The 25,169-nt window shown below is 36.6% G+C and overlaps 1 long non-coding RNA gene across 1 annotated transcript in view; it reads right to left on the bottom strand.

Annotated features, from left to right (window-relative positions):
- Positions 1-25,169, bottom strand: part of LOC132115902 (uncharacterized) — a 411,617-nt gene that overhangs the window by 459 nt on the left and 385,989 nt on the right. The window lies entirely within an intron of this gene.

Raw genomic sequence — 25,169 nt, 5'->3', positions numbered from 1 at the left:
GGCCCACACAAATCTGAGTGGGCCCCCAATAGGACCAATTGTGTGCCCATAACATGACCACAGGTATGTACACAGTGTGGGCTAGGTGTGGGCACAGTGGGAAGAGTGTGGGTACAGTGTGGGCTGGGTGTGGGCACAGTGGGAAGAGTGTGGGTACAGTGTGGGCACAGTGGGGAGAGTGTGGGTACAGTGTGGGCTGGGTGTGGGCACAGTGGGGAGAGTGTGGGTACAGTGTGGGCACAGTGGGAAGCGTGTGGGTACAGTGTGGGCTGGGTGTGGGCACAGTGGGAAGAGTGTGGATACAGTGTGGGCTAGGTGTGGGCACAGTGGGAAGAGTGTGGGTACAGTGTGGGCACAGTGGGAAGAGTGTGGGTACAGTGTGGGCTAGTGTTGTCAAAAGACCCGGTACTTCGGTACCAAGTCGGTACTAAAATTTTTTAAATGTGACGGTATCAGGTTTCTTTAAGTACCGGTAGTACCGAGGTCCCGTTCAAACCCGGTTCAGCGCTATGATTTCCGCGAAGCAGAAAATGAGGACGGAATATCAAAATCCAGTCATGAAAATGAAACTTACATTTTAATATAGACAGTCATGGAATTTGTCAAAGTTAGCATAAGTTTAATCAAATCAAATCTCCATATGGACCAGTATCTGTAAATGTTAAGCCGCAAAAGTTGTTTGAAATATGAATCCGTGTTCTGCGCGTCTCTGTGTGAATTAATGAATGGCAGAGACGTGTGGGTTTGTTTACTACATAGACTGAAGCGCACGACGCTTGCATTAATTTCAGCATCTGAGCTTCAGAGTTCTCTCTCCATCAAGCGATCAGTGTGGGTACAGTGGGGAGAGTGCGGGGACAGTGTGGGCTGGGTGTGGGCACAGTGGGGAGAGTGCGGGGACAGTGTGGGCTGGGTGTGGGCACAGTGGGGAGAGTGCAGGGACAGTGTGGGCTGAGTGTGGGCACAGTGGGGAGAGTGTGGGGACAGTGTGGGCTGGGAGTGGGCACAGTGTGGGCTGGTAGTGGGAACAGTGTGGGCTGGGTGTGGGCACAGTGGGGAGAGTGAGGGTGCAGTGTGGGCACAGTGGGGAGAGTGAGGGTACACTGTGGGCTGGGTGTGGGCACATAGTGTGGGAATACTGTGGGCCAAAAGTATGCCCTCTATTCATCCAAAGTAGCGTCCTAGCTGAAAATGTGGACCTAGGGCCCCAGCAGTCCTCACAGTATGCCCACACTGTGGACATAAACCTGTGTAGAGCCTTTGTGGCCTTAACAAATAAAACTTTTTACCTGCAGAATGCTGCAATATTACTATTAAATCACATGCAGAATAATTATAAGATGAAAGTAGAAGTAATAAATTAGAGTCATAAATTTCAAATACTTTGATTTATTCACGGCCATGTAATAAATGCAGAAAAACACTGTTCAAAAGTTTAGGATAGGTAAGATTTGTAAATGTTTTTAAAACAAGTCTCTTATGCTCACCAAAACTACATTTATTTGGTAAGAAATACAGTTAAAGCAGTAACGTTATGAAACATTATCAATAATCAACAATATCAGTGAAATATTGCATATATCAATACAAATTAAAATTTAGTTTTATTTTGACACCATTGAGAAGATACGCAGGATGACTGCTAGGTTGATCACTTACAACAGTGATGTCCTGGAGGACTTATCCTGGAGTTTATCTCCGGTCTGTCCACACACCTGTCTGAAGTGTGTGGTGATCCTGAAGACCTCGATCAGCTGCTTCAGCAGTACAGGATTGAGACTGGAGCTTAACTCTGCAATCAGGACTAGATGGCAATCAATACTCAAAAGAGAGAAGACAAACATTATGTTAATGGATTAAAACTAAAGTAAAAAAAAATAAAAATAGTATATGGTTTAATATCTAAGAATGGAAAAGGGAGAAAAAAGAAATTATCACTTAAATATTACATAGGTTTGTATGAATGAATGTACATACAAATTAACTATACAGTCAAGAGAAAACATAATTACACAAATACGTTACCTTAATATTTTCTAGGCTTTATTGCTACATTCACTATAAATTTTCATAGTTGATTGCTAAACTATTGATGTCTCATTACATCTGACTGTGTCATGTGATCATCTTTATGGATACAGAGTAGGCCACGCTACTCTCTCTCTCTCTCTGTCTCTCTCTCTCTCTCTCTCTTTCTCTCTCTCTGTGTGCTCGTGCAGCTCGTGTGTGAGACGCGCCACTCTTCCTAAATATATTTGTAATCTATTATTTTTAAGTAACATTAACGTGACAGAAAAATGACTGTATCTTTGTAATAATATTTAAGCGAATGTATATTGTTTGCGAAGCGGTCGTAACGTAACGTTACCTGACAGCGTGGAGTTTACCGAAATCTATCAGTTATGAACAGCCATACATTAATGATAACGAGATTTGATTTTGAAGCGTGTGTAGCTGAGGTAACGTTATTGTTTTATGCTATATTAATCTTCGTTTATGTTGCTATTTAGGACTTTATAAGATACATTATACGGACTTAACGTAACTCCATTAGACTACATTATGTACGTTAGGCCTAACGTTACTGCTCGCTGTAAAACAACAAGACAGAAAAGGAAATTAAACCTAATTAACACCGCAATGGACGTAAAAAATGTTAATTTAATGAATTCATGTGCAATTTGAAAGGATATATTATGAGATTACGTCACCTCAGAAAATGATCGGAAGTCTGCCGTTAAAACCGTTTGGTCATTTAAAAACGCATCTAGCAACATTGTTAATCAAAATTAAAATTTGTAATTTCATTCCTATGAAATAATTAATTCACAACTATTTTGAAGAATTTTACAAATTGTAATGAAAAATTAAGAAATTAACTGAGCGGAGCTGGGCGGTATCAGTTGAAGTCGGAATGACAGCTCATTAACTATGCAGAGTTCCGGCAGTTCCTGCTCTCATTGGCTAGAATTGATCACGTGCTGAAGAGCTAACGCAAATTTAATGTATTATATTATTAAATATTACTTTTTCCTTTTTTTCCTTTCAGAAATATTTAATAATTAAACGATCGATCATGAATCGTATCCAAAATAAATAAATAAATAAATATATCTTTTTTTTTTTTTTTTTACATAATATGTGTGTACTGTGTATATTTATTTAGTATACATGTTTATCAATTTGCACTGGCTACAAATTGCTGCTCACATAAAATTCAAGGCATTGATGTTTGCATACAAATCCAACACTGGCTCTGCACCCCTTTACCTAAATTCATTACTTCAGACTTATGTGCCTATAGAAGCTTGCGTGAACGTCGCTTGATTGTTCATACCAAAGAAGCACAAAGTCACTTTTACAGCCTTTTAAATTAAATGTTCCCTCCTGGTTGAATGACCTCCCCATTTCAATTGCTCTATTCTACCTGTTTTCTTTTTATTATATTAAATTTTTTTTCTTTAAAAACTGCTAAAAAGTACTGCTTTTAAGCTAACTGATACTTGTTATAGCACTTATATATCATTGCTGTTTTGTTAGATTTGATTGCTTCCATTGTCCTCATATGTACGTCGCTTTATGTTTATCTATTAAATATTTATATATAAAATATAAGAATGTAAATATAAAAACGTATATACACATGTAAATATATAGGCCTACAGTAAAAAATATATAAATATATATTGTATGTGTGTGCATTTATATATTTAAAATACACACTACACTATGGAGGTAAATCAGTAGCTAAACTCGAGAGGTTGAAGATATGAATGTGAGAACTTGTCATATTAATATTTGTATTTGTAAGTTAAAATTTACACACAGCTCTGATGTGAAAAGCTGAATCTTTCAATTTGCACACACAGACAATGATCAAAACACCCGTGTTTTGAATTGGAAGTTGTAGATTAATAGTCACAAATGTGTAGAATGACATTCACACAAAGAAAATGACATACACACATGTTTACGACATATTTACTTTTGCACTTTACTTCAGTTTCGCTGCACAACATCAATTCGGCACTTACAACCTCTTAGATCTGGAAGTACAAGTTCAAATCCTAGGCGCTCTGACTTTTGCTACTCTTTTTGCGGTATTCTGTTGCAAAACTCACTTGTGCACTTGTATATGCAGATGTGAGAGAGCAGTGCTGGGGGCGGGGCTTTGGTGCGAATGAAGACATTTTATTGGTCGATGCCCGACCAATGAACAACGCAAATTGTTTTCACTGAATATTCTTAGATTTGACAGGATTTTAAGACACTACATTCATTTGCCATTCAGGTATTATCTAGTAGACAAATAATGCAACATATTTTATATGTATATCCGACTGCATATTGCAGAGTAAACTCGCTGAACCAGAGCATGCTTTGATCTCACCGCCACGCGGTCACGTGGTTCATGGAGCTATCAATAGTACTAAACTAAACGTTTTATCAATATGCTTGAAATGTATTAATTGGGACAGACAGCAGTTTCATTATATTTGCAGCGATTTCTAGTAATTTGTAACACACAATGTGCATTGATTATGCATGGATAACTACGTTGACTCATGACTATGCCTTACAATAGCATTTTATACTGGAAAATGGAACAGCATTATGTTCTCATACTCCTCCTTGGCAGTTAAATGTGACTAAACAATTAAGTGTAACTTTTAACCAATAAAATAACTGTACTACATGTTAACTCAGTCCTGTTTAGTTAATTTGAAGAGATCATGGTACTAAATAATATGCGCAATAATTATGATCCATGAATGACCATTTGAAATATAACATTTTCTAATATGGTTATTATTTATACTACAATAACTGTAGTATTTAGGTTTAAATTCCAGTGCAAAGAGGCACGCTTTAAATTAGAGGCATTTGGTGGCCAGAAAGATAATATTCATATGCAATTCCATTGCTTAAACACTAGATGGCCTTGTTGATGTTTAATAAATACATGTATTTAGCTCTACTAGTTGCTCAAAACAGTATTTCTGGTCATAAGTGCTTATTTTTTAGGTTTTGCTGTTTAATGTACATTTAGACATTATTAAACACTCGATTTTTATTAAAAAAATAATAATAATAATGTTGCATTTAAAAAGGTTCATTACTGACAAGCAAATTGGGAATTTAACCCAATGAAGAAGTTAAAATTATTTTTACAAAACATAAAAAATAATAAAAACAGCATTATATTGCAACTCTGGTAGAGTGATATGCAGTGGGATATACATATAAAATATGTTGCATTATTTGTTTACTAGATAATACCTGAATGGCAAAATGAATGCAGTGTCTTAAAATCCTGTCAAAGCTAAGGATATTCAGTGAAAACAATTGGCGTTGTTCATTGGTCGGGCATCGACCAATAAAATGTCTTGATTCGCACCAAAGCCCCGCCCCCAGCTCTGCTCTCTCACATCTGCATATACTATATACAATTTTTGCATCTGCATAAGTGCACAAGTGAGTTTTGCAACAGAATACCGCAAAAAGAGTAGCAAAAGTCAGAGCGCTAGGATTTGAACTTGTACTTCCAGATCTGAGAGGTTGTAAGTGTCGACTTGACGTTGTGCAGCGAAACTGAAGTAAAGTGCAAAAGTAAATATGTCGTAAACATGAGTGTATGTCATTTTCTTTGTGTGAATGTCATTCTACACATTTGTGACTATTAATCTACAACTTCCAATTCAAAACACGAGTGTTTTGATCATTGTCTGTGTGTGCAAATTGAAAGATTCAACTTTTCACATCAGAGCTGTGAGTGTAAATTTTAACTTACAAATACAAATATTAATATGACAACTTCTCACAATCAGATCTTCAACCTCTCGAGTTTTGCTACTGATTTACCTTTATACTACACATACATAATGTAAACAAAAATGTATATAATAAAAAAAAAAAAAACAATTAATGGCTATTAGTGCTGTCAAACAATTAATCGCTATTAATCGCATCCATACAAAATGTTTTTGTTTACATAATATTTTTACATTTATTATGTATATAAATACAAACATTTATTTATATATATATATATATATATATATATATATAAATATATTTAATATAAAAAACATTAATTTTTTTCTTAAATACATGCATGTGTGTATATTTATATATACATAATAATTATACACTTAACACACACATATAAAAAAAAAAAAAAACCCAGGGTGCCCACAAAAAATCCCCATAGGGCCCCAAATGACCAAACTGCTATGGGCCCCGCATGGGCTAACCCACAGGGGGCCCCAAGTGGGTTTCGTGTGGGCAAACCCACTGTGGGCTTGCCCACAGAAAACCATCATGGGGGCCCAAAAGGGCAAACCCGCTGTGGGCCCGCATGGGCTAACCCACAAGGGGCCCCAAGCGGGTTTCGTGTAGGCAAGCCCACTGTGGGCCCGCATGGGCTAATCCACATGGGGCCCATGCGGGTTTAGTGTGAGTTTGCTCTGCCCACACTGTCCCACAGAAAACCCGCAGTGGGCCCGCGCGGGCATAATTGCTGGGAAGATGGCCGTCTTCATTCCTCATCCTGAGCAAATAATTTCCTTGGTGTTCCTTATCTTCTGAAAAACAAGATAATCTCTACTTACTCTGTGTGCAATTAATATTGCTCATTAAACATACAATTAAGTTAATTTAAAATAATATTCAGACCAGAGCATTTGATGAGTAAATGTTGATTCAAAAATATTCTAAACAAACGTACCTGGGAAGAGCTGATCATGGCAAGATTCACTGAGACTCAGTAATAGCTCTTTTAGTTTTTAGGAAGATTTGTGAGGGTTGGCTCACCAAAAACTTCTGAAAAAGAAGAACAGCATTATCTGCAAACAATCCTGTAAGACAGAAAGGAAATATTATTACATTACATGCAACTTATACATTACTGTGTGTATGTGTGTGTGTAATTATACAGCCTCTGTAAAGATGCTGTATAATTAAATGTGAAATGCATCCATTAATAAAAGCAAGTCATTAATAACAAGCTATATTCATATGAATTATTAAAAAAATTATTACAAGCTAACAGGACTGTTATCAGTAGTGCGCAAGTCTTAATAATGCTTAATAAGGCTTAGTGTATCCCATCATGCATCATGTTTTGGAATAAATTGTGAGACTTTTTGACGAGATCTCACAAGGGGTCACGGAAACCTTTCCAATGTATGTGAAATATTAATAATAATAATAATTAGATATTGAAAATAATTTTTTCACTTAATTAGAAGCACCGAAAATTTAATTGTCCTCTGTAATAGGGACTAATGAAAAGAGATTTAGAATTTATTTTAAAATACAAAGTTGAATAATAATAAAAAAAAAAAAACTAAAAATCTCTGTAAACACTTAAGTGTGTCCCATAAGGCAGTGGCTCCCAATCCTGGTCCTGGAGAACCCCACCACTGCACATTTGATATGTCTCCCTGTTCAAACACACCAGATTTAACTCATCAGCTCATCAGTGTAGACTCCAAGACCTCAAAAGTGTGTTTGTCGGATAAGAGAGTGTTGGGGCTCTCCAGGACCAGGATTGGGAACCACTGTCCAGGTCATGAAAAGTTCGACACACACTTTTGGTCACCATGCTCACTCGAACACTTGGGCTAAACACAGGCAATACGTCAAATAAATAATCAAGTGATCAATTGCAAAGATGGCAAGTGCGGGTATTTGGACAGTACAAAAGATTAAGAAACAACAAATGCTGTGCAATTTATAACAGCAGTTTGATAAAAAAGGTCAAACTATCACAGACTTACTGCTGCAAATGTCTGCCTCCGCAGCTTTCTGTCTTCTCCATTTCTGAAGGAATACCTCTCCAGAAACACCACAGGGCTGACTGCTTCCTTTACATCTTTTCAGCTAAAAAATAAATAAATAAATAATAATAAAAATAAGAAAGGGGGGGGGGGGTAGAATAAAATAGAATTATAAACAGAATTTTTACAATGTTTTGTGAGCAAAATATTTAAAATATAAACTGATATGAATGAACTGCAAGAGGGGAAAAATGTGTCCTTTTATTTATTTACTTTTTTGGGATTTACATAAAAAGGTATCAAAAGCATGGTACAGTAAATGTGTGATATCTGTCATATAAAAGCACATCAAAAACGACCATTACAGTTGTACAACCATAGTTAGTTTGATGATTATTAATATACCATAGTAAAACTACAGTTACTGTGATAAAAAAACATGGTAAATGTCCCGTTCCTGGGTTTTAACTTCAAATTTAATTTGTTACTATTGTACGTGTCGTGGTTACCATGATTTTACTACAAATTTACATCTTTGAACCTGAAATTAATATTTTGAAAGTCTATGGCACGTCACGTGACCGACAGAGTTTAATAACACTAGTTAGCAGGTGTGTTCATTTAGTTAAACGCAATGAAACTCAAAGACGGCCTCGGATGACTGATATAATACAGCGAGTAAACAATACGGCGCTAATCTGATAAAGAAGACAGAATACATTTTATAACAGGCATTAAAAGAGCGTATTTACATATACTCACCGAACCTGTGGCACATGTAAACTGATGGCAAGTATCGCGATGTGTGCTGAATGAGACTTCTTGAACGTGATTTCATAGTGATAAACTATGAATAAGCGATAAGCGAGAATGCTTACTTAAACTGCTTAAACTGCTTACTTGCAAACGCCTTGGAGCGTTGTTAAACTCACCTTTTAATGCCGTTTTTCCTGCAGTTGAACGTTGCTTTGGTCAAACTCACCGCTGAATGCTGTTTTACCTGCAGTTGAGTGTTGTTAAACTCACCACTGATGAACGCGCTAAGCCTTTGCACAGAGAGCACTTTGATATCAGATTGCGAGGATTTTTAAACCTCAAAAACAAGTTGGAGGGCCAGATAAAAACGATCTCTGTAATATATATAATTTTTTGTAACCTATTCATTTTTATTTTTATTTATTTAGTCTTGTTGCTGTGTGCTGACCCAAGACGTCAAATTTAAACGCTGCTGAGTTCTATAGAAGTCTATCGGAATAACTTGCACGTTGAAAAATAACGCCAAAGGTATACCCAGTGCGTCAAAAAAGTGACGCCAGATCCCTTGACCATGCGTCAGACATTTGACGAGTAGAGAGTGAGACTGTGTTGGTTTTTCATGTTACAATGTGCTACAGTTGTTGCGGGTAATTATTTTCATTCAGTAACACAAGCGTCAAGCTGCCTTGAAGGACAAGAGCTCATCTTTACAGACGGAGACGATCGAATGTCAAATCTTATTTACATATTTAGTAAAACAAATCACTGCGAGATGTTACATTTGTGCAACTGTGTTAATTTTTTTCATTTTCATTGTTTTTTTTTTCTTTTGTAATGGCATATTTTTGATTGTTTCTGAAAAAAAGTTACGTTCAGTTTTATAAAGTTTCGTTCATTTTTATTGAAGCAAATGTAATTCCATGTAAAAACGAGAAACAGGCTCACTCCAGTAAACTGTAATCTGTGCTGCTGTGTTTTGTTGCAGAAAATGCATTCATGATCCTTCCGTGTGTGTTGCCAACAACGAAGCACAATCCAACACTTTTTTAGAAAAGTATAAGAAGCAAAGCAGAACTATCTAAAACAGTTTGGAGATTAAAATAATTGTGAAATAGGTAAAAAAATAAAAATAAATAATAATAATAAAAAACGTGTCTCGTTTTAAATAAAAAAAAAACCTGGTTGACAATAAGTTCAGGCTGAAATGTATTTTTGGTTAAATGGTTAAATAAATGTTCAGCAATATCTTCAAAGGATTTCTGAACTGTGGCAATTTTTTCTCTAAATAGAGCCTACGTCAAGGAAATATTGTGAAATTTTTTACATTTTGTTATGTGGAAATGTTTAAATCGTGTTACAATTAACCCTGCTCACCCTGTACATGTGAAATGCTTTTTACAAACCGTTTCCTGAACGAAAACGGTGCAGAGTTCAAACAGAAATGAATGAACATGGCCTACCTGAAACCAGTTTTGTAACATTTGAGTTTTCTGGTGTATATGCAATCTCATGCGGAATATAGTTTATTGAAGTGAGCAAGTTTTTTCTCTTTAATAATGCGGACCGATTGAACCTTTTAATTACATTGCTCTGAGACCTTCACTTATTACAACTCGTGCGCGCCCACGCTTCAAAATTAATTCAATTCGAAAAATCACACTAAGGATATTGCAGTTCGGAAATTAATGTTGGTAGGCCATATCGTGCAGCCCTAGACTGAACTGTATGAGTGTGTGTGTGTCATTGAAACGCAAATTTAGCTTCAGCCAAGTGACTTTTTGCGACCCACATTGTTCCATCCTGTGACGCACAAGTGGGTCGCGACCCACAGTTTGAAAACCCCTGGACTAGACGGCCCCAGCATTCTCGCCAGGCGGCTGTGTATCCGGTGCGACTCTTGTCCAGACGCTGCAGTCACGCCATCTGCTCTTCAGAGAAGCGCGGTCACGGTGTCTGCGCTTTAAGTTCATTGCGCGTCTACTCTGCGATGCGTGGTAGATTAAACTGTGAGCGTGTTCAAGGTGATACCGTCTTCTTCTTCTAGTAAATTCTCCTTCGGTTGTCATATTTATTCATATTCGTATTCGGGTCATTTCTGGTATGCGGTAACATTTTGGCTTCATAGGTGTTGGAAAAAAAAAGTTACATGATATTTAGGTTTTTTTGCATTCTACCAACATAGTGACATGTTTAACTATTAGGAATGGATACTGGTCAAGATCGGGGACTCAGAAAATAATAATTATGGGTACATTGTTCAGACAATGGCCATGAAAACCCTGTTAGGGACATATAGATAGTTATTACAACATATTAATAATGTAAATGTTAAACAATAATAAGCTTTTCTTGGATAGTATATGTCCCTTATGCCATCTTATTATTATTTTTATTTGAAAAACAATAACAAAACCATTCTTTATAAATAGAATATGTCTTAGAATGTCATAGAATATTATTTTTTAAGAACAGGTACTTTTTGTGCCAATTTTTGCCAATAGGGTTGCAAATAATAATAAATTGATTAGCATATTAGTGTGTTATGTGTAAACCAGGTTAAATAGATGGGTCTTTAATCTAAATTTAAACTGCATGAGTGTGTCTGCCTCCCGAACAATGTTAGGTTGCAGTTGATTTTGATATTCTAGGTATTAGCAAATTGCCTGAGTTTTGAGAGCTCAGTGGACACAGACTACCTGGAGTTTGTTTACTAAGTGTGCAGAACAACCACCCAATAAAGCATTACATTAATCTAACCTTGAGGTCATAAATGCAGGGATAGGCATTTCTGCATTTGAGTTCTCTCGTCACACCCCAGTGCATATGCTATCATTCAATCTGTACCTGCTATTTATGGTGTATCCTGCTTATGTGGAGGAAATAAAAAAAAAGTGTGTGTGTGTGTGGGGGGGGGGATATCTTTTTAACTATACAGTCAAGTCAAATTGTTTTCTGGAATCTCTACCAGTCTCTTGTTCTATATTTTTTTGAATTGCTTAGTAAATCAAGATCAATGCTATCTACTGTTAAGACATTTAAAAATGCATTAAAAAGTCAAATCAAATAGTTTTCTGCAAACTTCTACATCTCCCCAGGTACCACTGTGGTGATTGTGATCTTACTTTATTGTATCATCTTTTAAATAATTGCTTACCAAATTCCTGACCAATGCTATTTACCTCACTATATGCACATACAAACAAACCTGTCGACTTTTATTTACTTTTGGCTTTGGGATAACTACGAGGTTTGCATATTGACTGTGTATTTGACATTATGTTTGGCATATTGGAGGTGTTGAGATTTATAAATATTGTGCTCTCATTTATATTTGGTTTGTTTACCTTTTATTTATTTTCCTTGAACCAGGCAATCATATTGCAGAGTGTATGTCATGTGACCTAATCAGTGACTGAATGAATGCACATGTTTCTGTTTAAATAAAAGTGCGCCAGTCTGAACAAAACTGGTTGATGTGAAACAGTAATCCTATTGTCTGCGTGAGTTACTCTGCTAACAGGTTATGGGCCCAGAATACGGGTGTTAAGTCGTTGGGTAAAAGTCGCAACGAAAACTTAACTGCGTGTACCCGAGTTTGTAAGAGAAATGACATGAGGCTGCAAACATGAGCAGAAAGACAAAAGCAGCGGTATCATCGAGCCGCTGGTCAAGGCTTGTCTTTGACGGAGATGAGAAAAATTATGAGTTATGGGAGACGAAATTTTTCGGTCACCTTTGTTTACAAGGACTGAAAGAGACCATTTTGAATGAGCCTTCTGTCGAAGATGAGGAAGACGGGACGAAAAACGCCGAAGCCTATGCTGAGCTGATACAGTTCCTGGATGACAAAAGCCTGCCGCTGGTCATGAGAGAAGCAGCAGATGACGGACGTGCAGCGCTGGAGATTTTACGTGGATATTATGCTGGCAAAGGGAAGCCCCGGGTGATAAGCTTGTACACAGAGCTAACTTCACTCCAAAAATTGTCGAGTGAGAGTGTTACGGAATATGTCATCAGAGCTGAAACTACAATCACTGCTTTGAGAAATGCAGGTGAGAATCTGAGTGACGAACTTTTGACAGCAATGGTTTTGAAAGGACTTCCAGAGATATTTAAGCCATTTACTATCCATGTTACTCAGAGTGATGTTAAAATGACTTTTGCCGAATTTAAGACAAGACTTCGAAGTTATGAGGACATTGAAAATATGCGGACAACTGCGTCCGGGGACAATGTAATGAAAGCAAGAGCGCAGTTTGGAACAAAATCCACTTTTGCTGACTGTGCAGCTGCAAGTCCTGACATTGTCTGTTACCGGTGTGGCACAATAGGCCATAAAGCAAGGACATGCCAACGTAAACAGTGGTGCAGTCAATGTAAAAATACCACTCACCGCGATGCAACCTGCAGACGGAGAAAGCCGCGGGATAACGCAAGAACAGTGTCCGAGGAGCCGGGTGACAAAGAATATGTTTTTCGGACAAGCGACGCTGAGATGTGGAGGCATGAGGATGAAAGAAAGGGCCTAATGCTGGATGCAGGTGCAACTTCACACATCATCACAGACATCGCAAAGTTCCGGTGGTTTGACAGCAGTTTCCAGGCTGACACACACTGTGTGGAATTGGCTGACGGCACGAGGTGCAACGGAGTCGCTAAGAACAGAGGAGATGCAGCAGTATGTTTGGTGGACAGCACTGGACGACGTTTCAAGACAACGCTAAGGAACGCACTGTACATCCCCACGTACCCACAGGCAGAGGTGGAAAGTAACGAATTACATTTACTCGCGTTACTGTAATTGAGTAGCTTTTTTGTGTACTAATACTTTTTAAAGTATTTTTTTAAATCTGTAATTTTACTTTTACTTAAGTATATTTTGTTTAAAGTATTGTACTTCGCTACATTTTAAAACACATTAATTACTGAGTAAAAAAAAAAAAAAAGAAAAAAGAAAATCGCTCCCTGGAAACTACGTCAGTAAATAATGGGCAGGAGGGCAAACTGGCGCTAAAATCACAAGAAAGATGCAGACGGTCAAAACAGGCGTTAGTGGTGCAAACACCGCTGAAAACGAAACCCCGTCATATTCTGAAGTTGAACTCGAAGGAAATGAAGTGAACCCCTGGCCATATGTATGCTCTATATGCTCTATTATGCAGTGTAAGCTGTACTTGCTTAGGAAGACCAAACTAGCAGCTTATAAAATCTCGACAAGACATCAACCCTTCGCAAGAATGTAGAGGTAAGCTAAATAATTGCATCGTTGCATTGGTGGTTAAAATGAAGCTTTGACATTTTAGCAAGAGGTTTTGCACAAATTAGCCAAAAAGACAGTGGTGAGGACTGTGCTATATATATCATCTGCGATAATATCATATTTTTTGTTTTAATGATGTGCGCGCTTATAGTGCGTTCTTTCACTGTGTGATTCAGTCTCCTAAAATGCATTTAGAATCATAGGCGCCGATACCGTGGAGCACCCACGGAAAATACCGAGCACCCACGGAAAATGAGCACCCACGTGTGCCAGTGCCAGACTGCCAGTAGGCTACATTTATTTAAAATTAAACATTGCAGTTGGCGCTATGAAGCGTCTGCCACACTGTGATTGGTTATGTTGTTGTCAGTGACAGTGACATAACCAGTCGCATGCATGTTCCATATCCTATCCACCAATCACAGCGTTTCTGAAAACGTCCCATCCCCCACTATACAGTGCCGTGCGAGTATGTAATCATTTAATGCTTTCCGTAATCACTAATCATTAATCAGACTAAAATGGACAGATTTGTTATAAAAAAAAGCCAAACCTATTAATATTGATATATCGACATTATTTTACTGGATCTAGTGGCTTTGGCTTTTTGTGAATAAACGTCCAGTATTTTTTCTCTTTCAAAGTTTTGTCTGTCATGTTCTTCCACCTCATTTCATACCCAGCAGTACGTTAATATGTAAATGTTACGGTACATTCCCTAGACTCCTTAAAGTTCGTAACAGGGTTTAAATGGGAACATTTTTCTGCTCAAGTATAGGCCTATATACGGTTTAAAAGAGGAAAAACTAATGGACACAAAAGTAGCCTACTTTTGGACAGAATACAAGTTCTTTGTTAAATACATAAAATAAAAAAATATTTTTTTAGCCTATATGAATAATGGATTCGAAACCTCAAAGAAAAGCCATGCCACTATCAAAAGAAACCTCGAAACATAAATGAGGTAGACATTCCCAGAAACTCATTATTTTAGTCGCAACAATCGGTTAATGGAAACGCTGTCCTTTCGCAATAGTCTTTTAATCAATATTTACAAAACATTAATTTCCCAAGAAGCTGAACGCATTCGCGGTTACGTGTCAGTTAAACTTTTCATCTCCAATCCTGTTTGTATTTTTGAGAAGTGACGCTGTTGTGTGTGTTTGTATCGGCCGCTGTCCATTAGCCTAAGGTTCTGAAATGCAATATTTTTTTAATAGCCTAGTCTATTTTTTTATTTTTTAAATGGCTTGCGCCCTTGAGCACCCACGGAGAAAAACATAAATCGGCGCCTATGTTTAGAATGATCACAAAATTGAAGATATAGGGGCAGAAAATTCACATATTTATATAATTTCATACATTAAATCAAAATCACACAAAGAATGCCGTCTTTTCCTCCAAAAATCATCATGAATATATACATACATACATATATATATAACAGTTCAGTAAACAAGTTAATTAAGAGACTTGCGTTTTAGACACCATATTGCCTTTTTTAGCTCTATTTCTACAACAGAAAATAACTCCAAACACAGCCACCAAAGCACAGTTTTGCGTCTCTGAGCAACGTGACAGTGTTTCGTTCCTGAATGAATCAACCGTTTAAATGATTCGGTTCAATCGCAATGACTCACTTATTAACAGTGACTTGCTGACACATACTGGCCATTTTAATATCACATTTAAAGTATATTTTGATTTTTTTAAATAATTAATTTCTTATAATTTCAAATGAGTATTCAACATTTTATGTTTTGTATATCAAAACATTATTCATGCATTTGTAACTGCAGGTTAAATGCATTCTTGTCCTGCACTAGTGTAATACATCTAAATGCCACTTCCAATGAATCTTCTGCATTTCCTCTGCATTAAAAGATGAGTTTGTTGATACTGATTTGCCTGGTAACAGCCCAAATGTTTTATTATTCTAAATAACTGATTCCTTTAATTAAAAACAACTAGTTTGAGATTAATAGACCTATCCCAGGGGTGTCAAACTCAGTTCCTGGAGGGCCGTAGCCCTGCAGAGTTTAGTTCTAACCCTGCTCCAGCACACATATCATGTAGTTTTCAAATAAACCTAAATGATTAGATTAGCTGGATCAGGTGTGTTTAATTAGGGTTAAATCTAAACTGTGCAGGACTGTGGCCCTCCAGGAACTGAGTTTGACACCCTTGGCCTGTCCCATTTTTGACTCCCTCCCACTGTTAAAATGTAACTAAGTAATTTTTACTCTGAGTAAATTTTAAATGAGCTACTTTTTACTGTTACTTGAGTTGATTTTTAGACTGGTACTTTTACTTGTACTTAAGTAAAATTTCATTAATGTAATGGTACTTTTACTTGAGTAGAATATTTTTGTACTCTTTCCACCTCTGCCCACAGGACATCTTCTCTGTGAAGGCAGCCACCTCGAATGGGGCAACCGTGATCTTCAGAGAAGGGAAGAACGTTCTGCTACATAAAGACGGTACTGAATTCCCCATACACGTGCACAATAAACTGTACTATTTGCACACAAAAGACAACGAGTGTGATGACCAATGTAGAAAATGTTATGACTTGCAGACATGGCATGAGATATTAGGTCATTGCAACTATGGGGATGTAATTAAGCTCGAGAATGTTGTAGACGGTATGAAAATTGAGAATAGAGCAGACAAACCAACCCCACCGTGTGAGATTTGCATACAAGGCAAGTTTATTGAGACTAGAAACCGAGAGCCAAAGCAGCTCTAGAAATGGTACATGCCGATTTAGCAGGACCTATAGAGCCAATGTCCAAGGACGGCCATAAATATGCATTATCTTTCACAGATGATTATTCTAGTGCGGTGTTTGTATATTTTTTGAGAAACAAGAGCGACACAATTCTGGCAATTGACATCCTGCCTTGTGTGTGCGGTTTCTCTGTCTTGACACACAACATGAACATGTCATGACTTACAGGTGAATGAGCAAAATGAATGTTTGGAAATGTATACTGATATTTCCTATTGATACACTACAGCAAAATAAATAATTGACATAGCCATTTTTAGCTGGTGAAAATTTGTGTTGTAATAATTTTAACCACCACTGTGTTATATTCATTACATTCACACTGAAAAATATAAAGACAATGCTTCTAAAATGAGAATAATGCCATAGAACATTTTGAGTGGAATACTGGATTGACTACCAAACACCATATTGAAGATATGTGCCACAATATAAAATTATACTACAACCACTACTAAGATTAATACCTTTACTATGCCAAACATAATGTCAAATACACAGTCAATATCCAAACCTCATGGTTATCCCAAAGCCAGCCAAAAGTAAATAGAAGTCTACACGTTTGTTTGTACTATATGTGGATATACGTAGTGAGGTAAATCGCATCAGTCAGGATTTGGTAAGCAATTATTAAAACATGATACAGTAAAGTAAGAACAAAATCACCACAGTGGTACCTGGGGAGATGTAGAACAAGAATCTGGTGGAGTTTGCAGAAAACTATTTAATTTGACCATTTTATGAAATTTTAAATAGGACTGTATGGTGAAAAAGCTGACATTAGTCATGATTTTGGCATGTAATTATTAAACAATGAACAGTAAAATGATATGGAAATCAGCACATTGGTACTTGGGGACATGTAGAACAAGAGACTGGTGGAGATTGCAGAAAAAAAAATGATTTTAACCTTTTATGAATTTTACAAATTTATATTGTGTATAGTGAGAGAGAGCATTTTTCATGATTTTGGCATGCGATTATTAAAGAATGATACAGTAAAATTATATGAAAATCACCACATTGAGTTTGCAGAAAACTATTTGATTTTAAAATTGATTTTAATTATTTAATTATGATTTTCAAATATGACTTATTAAAGAATGAAACAGTGAAATGACATGAAAACTGTTTAATTTTGTCCTTTTCAGTATCTTTTTTCCCCTCACTTTATTTTTGATTTTCTCCACATAAGCAGGATACACCATATAATAGCAGGTACAGATTGAATGATAACATATGTACTTACAACTTTTAAAAAAGTGAATGAATTCCATCCTTCTAAAGAAAAAGAAAAAGAAAATACATGGATCCAGTTTATATAGAATAATGTTAACTGTAAGTAGAAAAGAAAACAGTTGTAAAAACATAATCCAAATTATGCATTAATTTAGCAGCATTCCACATGAAAAAATGGGAAGTATACTATGGAAGCCCGTTTCTGCCACAGTTGTGAAAAATATGATTCTGTAAATCAATTAATGAGAAACTTATAATCTCATAATTATGACTTAGTATCTCGTTATATTGAGAAACTCTCTCTTAATATTGACTTAGTTTCTCATAATAACGACTTAGTATCTCATAATAACGACTTAGTTTATCATAATAGCAACTTAGTTTCTCATAATAATGACATAGTTTCTCATAATTCAGTACAGAAATTAATGAACATGCATATTTTATACACCTGGAATTCAAGTGGACCCAAAATATGAATGCAACACAAAGCAGCATTGCTTACGAATTTTCTATAATGGCTTTCTATTGTGAAACGCTTAACGTGAAACTTTGGATGTTGTGTTCAAATTCTGGGCTCTTATGCTTGCCTGTATGCATGATCAATAATATTGTATCCTGAATTTGTCACTGTACTTTAAGCCACATTAAGCATTTTTTCACGTACGCATGTCCGGCAAGAAGCGATGTAGGATGCTGAAGCATAGATATGTATCTTCATAAAATACATGTGATTTTTTTTGGAATATGTTCCTCTATATCTGAAGCCATGAAATATCATGCTGGCAGAGTAACTTGTTGGTAAGTGCTAAAAGTTAATAAAAGACTACATGCCGATAATTTATCTGAATTCATTATTTAATGACAGATTGTAGCATTATACACTTTAGATTATGGAACAAGCAATGTTTGCGCTGTTCCTGCATGGCTTTGACCAACAGATGCTGCTAGTGTGCCGTCAATCTTGTGTTGCGCATGCATCGATTAAGATTATTTTATTTTATTTTTATTTTTGTATTAAGGGAAACTAAGTCATTATTATGATAAATGTTCTCATTATTACGAGAAACTATGTCAATATTACGAGAAATGTTCTCATTATTACGAGAAACTGTCATTATTATGAGAAACGAAGTCATTATTAAGAGAAAGTTTTAGACTTGTAATACCAAACTCTGCTACTTCACTTTGCTTCGTAGACACTTTGCTTCGGAGTCTGGAAGGGCATAATTGACAAGCGTTTACTTTCTCGTGGGTGGGGGATCTTGTCTGAAGTTTAAAATAATTGGTGTACTCGTAAGCCAATCACATAACGTTTGGTTATGACATGTGTTATGCGGCTCAGCCACCTCGAACTTCTGCTGTAAACACAGGTATGCTGCGAAAATAAAACCATTGAGCAAATTTTGCTGCCTCCTTAAACTGATCCTGCATGAGATCAACCAAAGGGGGCACAATTACAATTATCACCTTGCCGGACTTTTGCCTCTCCAGTTTCTCGCTGACGATCAGTAACAGTTCATAAATTAAATTCTTCCCAAAACATGTTGGGAGTAGGGCAACAACATCACCTCCATTCTTATTGTAAAACAAACACTCTTCTTGTTAGGGCTTCAGTTGGTAAATGCCAGGAATATTCTTCACAACAGAGCGAATATAATCGTTTTCGATTTCACTAACATAAACTACAATCCTAAATTTGGTGCTTAGCTTAGTCTCTATGTCACGGCTCTCAGCCTGCCCTCTGTTCCTTGACTGGACAGCTGTTTTGGAGCCGGAAGAAATCTGGGAGATGGTTCGCTATCTCAGACTGAGTACAGAAGTGAACTGAAATTGAGTGGAAGTACGAAGTCTGACATAGTCAAGCTAAAAAAGTTTCTCATTATTATTAGAAACTGTCATTATCATGAGAAACTAAGTAATTATAACGATAATGTTTCTCATTATTACGAGAAACTATGTCAATATGATGAGAAATTTTCTCATTATTACAAGAAACTGTCATTATTATGAGGAACTAAGGCATTATTACAAGAAAGTTTCTCAATATAACGAGATACTAAGTCATAATTATGAGAAAGTTTTTCATTATTGTGACTTACAGGATCATACTTTAAAAAATACTTTATTTAGGAAAATTCCTGTAGTCTCACATAATATTTTATTATATGTTGTGGCTGACATCTGCTTGTAATGCTTATCTTCCCACTTTTGCACCAGTGTTGGATCCAGAAGTGCCCCCCCCCCCCCCATTATTGTTTTTTTTTTTATTGTTGAATTTAAAAAAAAATGTCTTTAAGAGCTACAAGCCATTAACCAAACCAACCAGCTATGATGTAAATCACAATATTACTAATTTTGATCTGAGCAAAAAAATAAAATATTCTGAAAAAATCAAAGGTATAAAAAAGACAAAAGGTGTAAGACTACTTAATGACTTTAATGAGGGAAGGAACTATATTCCTGTTAAATACTGCAAATGACATATCACACACACACACACACACACACACACACACACACACACATAAGTAAGTTATAAGTCATAAGAAGAAGAAAAACAAGCTACACCATGCAATATGCTACAGATCAGGTTTTCTGAAACAATCCAAAAGAAAAACCTGATACGGTGTCTTTGGGACTGAACATAACTCAGCTCCACTTTCTGTCAAATGTGAACATGTGTGTGTAAATTGCTCTACTAGAACATCAGTTCATCATCACAACCTTTAATTTAGGGCTGTGCCTGTAGACGATAGTATTGTGTATCGACAATAGCCAGAGATTACATTTCACTGCTGGTCATATGCTCTCCATATAACCATGTATGTGACAAACAAAAATCTTGGAATCTTAGCATTTATTCTTAATTAAGGCTCAACCCCAGTCTGTGTAAACATGTTAGTGCATGTTTTTTGTATCTATGTCTGAGTTCTCAATCAGAGTCACAATGGTGACAAAATATGAATGCTGTTAATCCTGGAGTGCAGGCATGGTGGGCTCAAAGAGCACATTTTACCCACACTTCCTTTGACTATGAATTGGAAAATGGCTCCATACAGACAAAACAAAAGTTTTCATTGTCTGAGGTCTCAGATTCCCCAACCTTGACTTTCAACATTCTTTTTCCATGCTTTCTCTGCTTTTTATTTTGCTTGCCTTTATTCTTTCCTAAAATACACTTTCTTTAATTTTTGCTTCCTTGTCTCTATTCTTCTTGCAATCAATGCTTACTTCACTGGTGTATCAGTGAGTACTGCCTCTTTTTTCCTGATTCTTTCAAAACACTCCTGTCTTACACCTTATTTACACTGCACATGTCTGTGGTGCATTATGGCCCCGACCCGGCCACCAGAGCTGATCATGCTTACTTACCAGCACCACGGCAAGTTTCTGAAGTGGCTCTCCACGCTGCATCACTAAGATAGGCTCCTATGTTTTTGATGGATAATAATAATAATAATAATATTCGTCTTGCTGTTGTCAAAAAATAAAATTCATGCATTTAGCAGACGCTTTTATCCAAAGCGACTTACAGTGCATTCAGGCTATCAATTTTTACCTATCATGTGTTCCCGGGGAATCGAACCCCCAACCTTGCGCTTAATAGCGCAGTGCTCTACCAATTGAGCTACAGGAACACTATAAAAATAAAATAAAAAATCAGCAACAGCGATATCTCTGGCTATTGTCGATACACAATACTATTGTCTACTGGCACAACCCTAAATTGAAGGTTGTGATGACGATTTGTTTCCTTACCATAATGTATTCCCCTGAAAAAAAAAAAAAAGTGTCTCACAGCTCCGGGAAAGGCCTCCAGTAGCAGAACGAAACTGTCAGGATGGACTCGGGACACAGATGGTTGGTGAATTCAGAACAGTGTTTATTATTAAAAGGTACAAGTGCTCTGTGAATCTTCAGTTCTTGAGTGCTCGGTGAAGCTCCGGTCCTCAAGTGCGGGCTGTATGGTAATCACATGGAACGGGATATCACACAGGTGAGTTCGCTCGGAACATAGGTTTCAAAGCCACAGTCACTGATCGCTCATTAATGTTCTCTTCCTTCCTAGATGCCAAAGACAATACCAGCTCGGGATAATCACAGGAGACTACGGCGACCGTCGAATCACTTGTCGTTACATGGTGATCCGAGGTCCTGGAAACAGCAGAACAAGGACACAGGTTAGCATAACACAAAGGTGAGTAAACGTTACGTCTGGCTTGCAGGACCTTAGGAGACAACTTCAACGGAGACTGTTCCTGTTGAAAGCTTGACAGGGAACTGAGGTACGGGTGAGTGCTTTTATAGTGTAAAATATATATCTCCAATCTATGTGTCTATATATATTTCACAGAATGTGTGAATGGGAAATAAAGCATTAGGTCATAAATCAAAAGTACTTTAACAAATTAGCTTGTAATCATTGTATAATTTATTTTAAAATAATGTATAGATTTTTAAACAGTGGATGATGAATCAAATGTTTAATGACATTTGTAAGCCCTAACTAATGATATGTTAAGCATTGTATGATGTTTGTTAATAATTTATTAATTAACCTTTTCATCGTTTTAATCATGAACCATTTGTCAAAATCATTTGAAGAGTTTTAAAATGATATGTTAATCAGTAGGTAATGTTTAATAGGTACATTAGTAAACATTAACAAGAAGGTTATCTCATGTGAATAAGAAGTTAACAATTATTTTAAGTCAACAGTACCCAAGTATACTTTATTAACACGTTTTATGTACAAACCATTTTAAGTAATGCACACTTAAAATTAACACACTACTTTACTTAGAATTTTTAAGACAATCTGTTTCCTGACTTTTTCTAAGTAAAGTCAACTTATTACAATTTACAGTTTACCTTTTTTCCCACCCATCTAACTGTTTCCATCACCATGTTCCATTAGGGGCTTTTTGACCTTGATCTTGATGATTGTTTTTAATCATATCCATTCAAAGATCTCTGGTAATGATGATAAATTGTTCTTATGAGTAACGTTTGATAATTCAAAAATTTGGCATCTTCTGACTTTTTACGTCTTTCTTCACACAGTAGGCTACTATCACCTTGTGGTTTTTCTTTCTTTAACCAGGGCAGAAAGTCATATATCAACTGTTAAACACAGACTTGTAGTAGGCTATAGAAGGTCAAATTACTAAATTTCCATGCCAATCTGTGTTCATTTTGGTCTCAATCAACGTTATGCCCCTGAGTCTCGGAGTAACAAACGTCGATAATTACATCAATGATGCATAAAGGCCAAAAGCTGAAGTCTGAAATATCTCCAATTGGAATAATTGGTCACTTAAATGCAACTTTGCATTTAAGTGACCAATTATTCCAATTGGAGATATTTCCAACATCACTGCATTCTTATATATTACTCACAAACGAAGACTTATAAGAAGACACTTGCTTTCATTTTAATGAAACAGGCCAAGTGGGTCGCTTACTTGCAGGTTATTAGCGCCATCTAGTGGAAGATGCAAATGACGTTCCCAAGCATCTGCATATTCATCAAGACCACATGAACCCAAATGTTATCTGTATAGCAATGATAAAATAAGAAATAATGTTATAAAACCTCAACATTAAGCTGCTTAAATTAAGATGCTATCCTGATACCTTGTACCTTCACATAGCATCTTTAGGTTATAATAACATTACAAATTTAAATCCATGTTTTGATTTTCAAAGATTTATTATAAAATTGTTTATTTTATTTTTTTCCCCCCAAAATGCAATAAATCCATGATACTTTTTTTCTTCTCAAAATGCAATTAATCCATTGAATTAATATGTAGTTATTTTTCATATTGAAACTGTTGAAAATACACAACATAGTAGCCTAAGTTGATCCACGTATATGATAGCCTCTGAACTTGGTCAATGCTAATTATATTATATCATAATCAATACTTATATACAGGCACAGGATTAAAAATACATTCATCAGTCATCGCTTCAAAAATGAATTCAGTGGGTTCATCTTGTTAATGCTATAAATTAATTTCATCATGATGAACAAGAACATGAACAACATCACATTAGACCACAGACATTTCAAAATGACATTTCCCTTACATTCAACTTCCAAAAGTGCATTCATCTTTGCCATGTTACATTCATTTAGTTGATTAGTGCTATGTGCTGTATTAAAGAAACATAAATGGTATGAATAAAAACACAAAGGGCCCTATTTTAACGATCTGAAACGCAAGTGTCAAAGCGCAAAGCGCAAGTAACTTTGTGGGCGGGTCTCGGCGCTGTTGCTATTTTCCCGGCGGGATAAACGGCTCTTGCACCAGGCGCAAATCTAAAATGGGTTGGTCTGAAGTAGCTTCACTATTCATAGGTGTGGTTTGGGCGTTACGTGAAATAAACCAATCAGAGCATCATCTCACATTCCCTTTAAGAGCAGGCTCGCTTGTTCTAAAGCGGATTCTCTTGGTCGGCGTTACGTCACAAATCATGTGACCTGCATAGCAACAAGCCGCCGCCGTGTTTGAAGGGTAAAACAAACCGAAGGCAATCAAGGCAAAGCCCGAGGAAAATCAAAAAAGGTATCTATTCACAGAAGTTTTGTTGTGGATTATGTCAGTTATGGATACTAACGGACTACTTTGTATTAATGATGAATGATATCTGTGTATGCGAATGTATGTCGGTGGTGAGAAGTGAAGTGAATGTAATAAAACACTCATGTAAAGCGCTTTGTGACTAACGTTAGATGTATGTGAAAGGCGCTAGCAGCTATACAAATACAGATCTTCTTTCTTCTATTACAGAATGTCTTATCAATATATAGAAAGTCTACTTGCGCCTGCATTGACCAGGTACCACAGAAAGCTGTCGCTTGTAGGTTTAACGTTACAATCTTGTCCCTATCGACATCCAGCTGAGTCCTGGGAGAACAACCCAAAGGCATGGCCCAGGCTCGAGTATCCAGACATATACAATTATCTCATCAAATCCCCTGGTATGAACACCATGTGTACATACCATGTGTCCTACACTTGCAGTCATGTTTAAATAGGAGGAGCAAACGTAATGGTAATCGGATGTAGGCCGCCATAGTTTTGTGCTGTGTGGTGTAACACCTCGTCCAATCGCCTGGAGCCATTTCTCTCTCCTTTCTGGTTCAGTTGCCTTGCTAGGTATCATATAAAATGAGAGGTCACTCCTCATTACGCTGTTGTTTGTGCAACTAACAACACAACAGTTTTTAGGCATGATTCTCGGCAGTTTTGCGCTTGTTTGTCTTCCGCTTCGTGTTGCTTAATGGCGAGCGCTTGTTTGTTTTACCCTTCGCCGCGGTTGCTATGCG

Source organism: Carassius carassius, chromosome 35, assembly GCF_963082965.1.
Source record: "Carassius carassius chromosome 35, fCarCar2.1, whole genome shotgun sequence".
Lineage (NCBI taxonomy): Eukaryota > Metazoa > Chordata > Actinopteri > Cypriniformes > Cyprinidae > Carassius > Carassius carassius.
This window is presented reverse-complemented; position numbering and strand designations above follow the sequence as displayed.